The sequence below is a fragment of the Tribolium castaneum genome, chromosome 2 (genome assembly GCF_031307605.1).
Source record: "Tribolium castaneum strain GA2 chromosome 2, icTriCast1.1, whole genome shotgun sequence".
Lineage (NCBI taxonomy): Eukaryota > Metazoa > Arthropoda > Insecta > Coleoptera > Tenebrionidae > Tribolium > Tribolium castaneum.
In genome coordinates this window covers 20,047,176-20,053,653 of record NC_087395.1, presented here as the reverse complement: position 1 = coordinate 20,053,653, position 6,478 = coordinate 20,047,176, and positions in this window count along the sequence as shown.

Sequence of the window (6,478 nt, the reverse complement as noted above, 5' to 3'; positions counted from 1 at the left end):
TTTTCGAGTGAAGTATATCATCATGACTTCATGCGCTGCGAAATTTGCTGCTTTTTTGATGCTGTATTGAGTGTTGCATACATCAAGTTACAATTAGGGAAACAATATAGATTTTTCCACCTCCCAATATTTGAAAATGAGTAAGGAATCATTGCAATCCTAAAAAAATAATCGAAAACTAAATTTTCCGCCCATGGTTTGCTAATTTTTTTATTTTTTTATTACAAAATGCTGAATACCATTCGCCTGGGCACCTCCAGGCAGTGATCTTCGCACTCTTCAAATTTCACATAATTTTGTCATTTTATTTGGTTTATGAGAAGCGAAAACCCGTTGTGTGTCACACAGGCAAAAAGGCATTTGTTGGCTCACCGTTGGCCCTTAAATATTACAGACTTGGACAGCTGTAATTACTTAATTAGTACCCTGGGAAACCTTGGATCATTTAAATTTATAATTATCACAATTAATAAAGCTGAAAAGTTAAATAATAACATTTTAAACAATAATATTTAATTAAAATACATTTTTCCTTCCAGTTTGTACTGGTTTATCAATAACAAAGAAAAAAACCTCTCCTTTAATTATAAATTCAAATAATCGCATGGTGTTAAAGATTGCATATCTGAACAGTTGGAATGAGTATTATTAATTTGACTATAAGAAAATTTCAGAAATAACCCATAATTGCCATACTCACTCATATCTTTTGAACTCTGCTAAAGATATCGAATAGAACATATATACACTTAAAATTTTATAAAAAAAATTCTGGAACCTCGAAAATTTTAATACACAAATTTGTCTTATTACAAAAAAATGTAATTTTTTCGATATCACTTTTTCAAAACTCAGCCGTTGTGTACTTCAAAATCTGCATTCATTGAGGAAAAATCTGCAAAAAATAACGTTTCTAGCTTTATTTAGAACGAAAGATGCGAAGATGTACCTAAGTGCACTTTGTACGAATTTTTAGATTTTGATTTCAGTTTTTTATAAATAGTATCAGAAGAAGTAAAATTTTTCTTTATAGGAACTTAGTACCAGTCAAATTGTTTGAAACCTACAATTGGAGCCACATTTGTAAAATTTCTAAGACGAGCAGAAAAAAGAAATACAAATTGATGACGGACTAGACACACTTTTTGTTTACACGACATGACGGACGGGACAAAAATACCTTGTGTATGAAAATAACTCTAAAAAATGTATTCAGACAGGTTTTAATTATTAAAGACTTTAACAATATCAAAATTAAACAGTGATCGATGGACAGTAGAAACTAAAAATTATTGGTCTTGTCTACGACGTAAGAAATAAGAGCAACATTTATAGGTTTGCAATAACGGATGGGACGGCAAAAGTTACAAAGATAAAAAAATTATATTACTAATAAAATTTCTTACCGATTTCTATTTTCTAAACTATCAGAAACACTTTTCGAAAATGATTCAACAGTTGTAGTATGCCAAGTGTCAACAGTATTTTATGTTAGAACCCCATGAATTATATGAAACTAAATGATTATCCTCTCTCATTGTAAATCCACAACAAAAAACCCTTTTGTCGCAAAATACATTAAATATTTACATACTAAAATTATTTTGAAAATTTCGATATCAGGTTACAAGTTACAACCATTCCATTGCTGGAAGGGTTGTAAAACTTTTTTTATAATAAAGGCAATTCCATAGCAAAAAACGACCTTTAGATTCAAATTCATTAAAAAATTACATAGCAATCAAGTTTTTATAATAATTTTTTTAAAAATAGTACATATCCTCCCTTTAAATTTAACCACCTTAAATTTTGTTAATTTGAATAATATTAAAAAACGTCAAGAAAACATTTTTATGTATACAATTTGATACTAAACAATAATTTTTGTTAAAACTTTATTTTCTAGCTCTTACTAATTTTAAATAATCTTTAAAAAAAACTCTCTGAGATTGCAACAAAAAATTCTTTTGTAAAACGTATTGAAATACTTCACAGCAATTTATATCAAAAATGCAATAAGCATATCCTCACAACTTAAAAGCTTATTTGACTGGACTACAAGAATCACTAACAAAAAATATATTACCATTTTTTTAAAACAATGTAATGTTTTCATTTAAACTTTTTTAATCGAGTCCACAGTAATTTTTTTTTTCAAAAATTGACAGTCTACATTTTCAACTCAAAAAGTAGTATGTATGTAGTAATTTCCAGTTCCCATATCCATCCCAGTTTCATTAGAGACATATTCCTAAAAAATTTTATTCACTCTTGACCTATTGATTTCAAAGTATGATGTTCTTTTTTGTGACTGTAAAAAATATGTTTTGTTCTTAAGCCCCCGACGTAAATCGCCAATAAAAGTAAAAAACAATAACGTTTATTATTCCTTGTCCGATTCTGTAAATATCTGTAAAGTTTTCATCAAGTTGTAAACCTACAAAGAAAAGAATAAACAAAACTCGGTGAAAATCTCCGCTGCTGTTTAATCACAGTTCTCGAGATCAAAGCGAGCTAAACACACTTTTAAACGCGTCTTTATTTTTTTCTTCCGTACAAGAGAATCCTCTTGAAGGGTCCGCCGCAAGCGGCAATACATCTGCATAAAGCCCATTGTGCAAATGACAAAATCACATTTCTGTGGCTATTCAAAGCGTTTAATAAGAAAAGCAGCCGTTTCAAGCACAAAGCTCGGCGACAATGGACAAGACTGAGAGATTTCCTCTAAAATTATCGCGCTTTGATCGAGAGGATCTATTTTGAAAATAACCGATAGCCTATTATAAATTCATAGAAATGAAAAGCGTTGGCGTGTATACGAATTTAGACTAACCCAATTATGATTAGAGTGTAACAAAGGCGATGCCACTACACAGAGTCGGGACGAATCGAACTGGAAAACTGGAAAGCAGCTGGAAACATCGCATTAGAAACGGATTTTGCACTCACGGCGGCTCTCATCGACAAGGATTTTTATTGACAAGACAGGTGCAGCGAAACGAGAAAAACAACGCTTGTTTAGGGGATTTTTAAAGACGAAGTGCTGAAGTAAATTCAAACAAAACATAAATCCAAACACCTGTTCCTTGTTCACAAGTTCACATAAAATGTGAGTATGTGACTACAAATTTGATTTAATAAAGTTGAAAATTTGATTAACGCCGCAACGGCGGCAACTGCAACTTCAAAGATAATTTGGAATAAAAAAACTGCTTCAAAACTATGATATTATAATAGAAAATTAGAAAATGGAGATTTAAAACTTGAAAAGTTAAAAGTTATTGCTTTAGAAGAAATTAGAGAGGTTTTTTAAATATGTCCAAAGATTCATTTTCATATAATTATTTGGGATTGAATTGATTTTTACCAAAAAAAAAAACAACTTTTATTCTCAGAAACTCAGAACACTATACATAAATTTTGTACGATAGTTAGTAGTTAGTAGTTAGTTATAAATAGTACGATTAGTTAGTAGTTATTGCTAATGTTTTAAATAAAATGTTTATCCTCAAAACTTTCGAAAAATTTAACAAAAAAAACAAGACAACTTGTATGATACTGGCCATTAGATATTGAATTTGTCCTTGCAGAGTTAAATCAATCAAAACATTATTACTTCAGAACTGTAAAGTTTACCTAATTTAAGTTTGAAGTTTTTCGACAGAATTTAGCAAAATAATCTGTTTCTAGCTGAAAAATGAACAACGATGCATGTGAAAATCACACTAAAAATGTTGGAAATTTTTTTTACAAAACTTTTGTTTTTAACTCATGTTGAAAGAGTATTGAAACGTTTTGAAAATAGAACAAACATCTGTTTTTTGTTTTTAACGCAATTTGGTAATTTTTGCTTTTAATTTTCGTTAAATGAGTGAGTTTCTGACTGAAAAATACACTGAAATCTTATTAAGTTCAAAAATAATACAGTGGTAAGCTTAATTTAGTAGTATCAAAAATGCTTGAAAAACGGCGCAAATTTGACGACAGTTTGGGTATTTTTTATTACCTTTGACTAAAAAATATAAACAATACAGCAATTTGGTGTTTTTTTGTCATATTTACGATAAAATTCGGCACAAAACAATGTCATTTTCTTACTTACTTACTAATTCCAAAACATTGTCTTCTGTAAGTACCTTAATTTGGTGTTTTTTGAAGAAATTTGGAGAAAAATTCAAGTAAGTATCACATTGAAAAAGCTGCAAGAAAATGTTTTTTTGACTTAATTTGCCGACTTTTGAAATGATTTGTGCATGTTATTATAGTTATTATTATGTTATTATAGTTGATATAGTAAATCAAGTATATTTGTAATGTTGATTTAATCAAAAAAAATTGTTAAAATCAAGATGATCACAGTGGTAAAAATCCCACTTTTTCATATGTACTTCATTAAGAACAAGAACTGAAGAAAGAAAAACTTTTATTTTTTGAATAGCAATATAAAATATTAGTAAATACAAACTCAAATATGTAAAATATCATGTGATCATTTGAATTTATAATTAGTATAGGTTTTATCAGTTTTTTAACTTGTACGAAGACGCCACCGCCGACTGTGATAACTAATCAAACTACAGAGTCAAATAATAATGTTAATAATAAACGGTAATATTTAGTTAGAATCTTTTTTCTCCTGCAGTTTGCACTAGTTTATCAATCAATCACAAAAACCTAAAACCACCTACTCTAATAATTATAAATTCAAATGATCAGAATACCAGACATTGAATTTGACTTTGCAATCAAAAATTTGTTGCTTCTAGACTATAAAGTCTACTTTAAGTTTGAACTTTCTGAACGTTCGTTGACAAAATTTAAGAAAGGAAGTAACTTTATAGCTTAAAAATGAACAATGATTCATTAAATTTTGGTCGAAATTTTGCCAAAACATTTATTTCTGGCTGAAAATATGCTGAAACGGTTTGAAAAAGATGAAAAGTTACTTTTTCAACCCAATAACTTGGTATTGAATTTCACAAAGATTTAGATATTCTTTATTACTTTTGACAAAAATACACAAATTTGATGAGTTTTTCAGATTTATGATGACATTCGACAAAACTTTCGAGTTTTTGAGTCATTAAAATTGAGGTTTTTAGACTTAATTTTTTCAGAATTTCTCGAAATACGAGCATTTCGAACCGAAAAATCACCTTACACGCTTGGTAAAGTCCGGGACATTCTCTTCTTTACCTTAATTTGGTGCTGGAAAAAAATTAGAGTAGGTATCAAATTAAGTGGTAAAATGCTTGAAGAAATAATTATTTTTAAAAGCAACTGTTTTTTGAGGTGGAGAATGTTGGTTTTTTTATCAACACCTTTAGATTGAGAAAAAAAATACATTCCAAAGCTTAAACACCAGGTTTTTTCTACAATTGCAGCGTTTTAAACTCCAAATTAATTAATAAGTTATTCTGATGTTTAAAAATTTTGACAATACACTGCACAAAACACAATAATTTTAACATTACAGTGCACAGAAAACAGTAATTTTCACATTACAGTGCACCAAATACAGTAATTTTGACACTACATTGCGCAAAGCACATTAATTTTAACAATACAGTGCGCATATTAAAATAACAGTGTACAAAGCAAAACAATAAAAACCAAATGTTTTGTGCACTAAGAAAAGTGCGTAAACACGTGTTTTTTGGTCAACTGTAGAAAATAGTCATTCACCAAATGAGTCAATTGAGTGAGTTGTAAATGGAGAGTGAAAAATTTTCCTGATTGGATGAAATGCCGTGATAATGAAACTCTAGATCTCTGAATGGGCAAAGACCGTGAATTATTAATTCATAATTCACTATCTCCAGATATATCTCTGGACTTTTCATCGTCACTTTTGTCACATTTTATTTTTTTTATATGAAATAATCACGCTTTTTGGTAGAAATTTTGTGAATAGGCTTTTGTTGTAAAACATTCTTCTTCTACACACTTATTTTACCCATAATTTAAATAGCAGCGATTTTGCCAATGAGGCGATAGAATTGTTATTTACCTGACGAGTTTGGAAAGTGCAATTTTCCACCTGAAGACTTTGTTTGCTGCACCAATGTAGCGAGTGCTGCATGAAGTGCGAATAAACATTATTATTAATTATTATTATTATTATTATTATTATTATTATTATTATTATTATTATTATTATTATTATTATTATTATTATTATTATTATTAATTATTGTTACTTTCTTATAAAAAACACTTAAAAATAAATAAAATATGACGTAAACGCAAACAAAAGGTCGTAAAAACACGTAAACGTAAAGCAGACAGAAATAAAAAATAATGCAGCAAAAGGTAAGCACATAAAGATGCTAAATTGTAAACGCAAGGCCACAACTTAATAAAAGTATAAATACCCTTCAATCAACGTGATTATTGGGTAAAAAATAAGAAAAAAGACGAAAAGGTAAGAGCGTAACGTAACTTAAAACGTAAACGAGAACTGTAAGATAACTTTCTT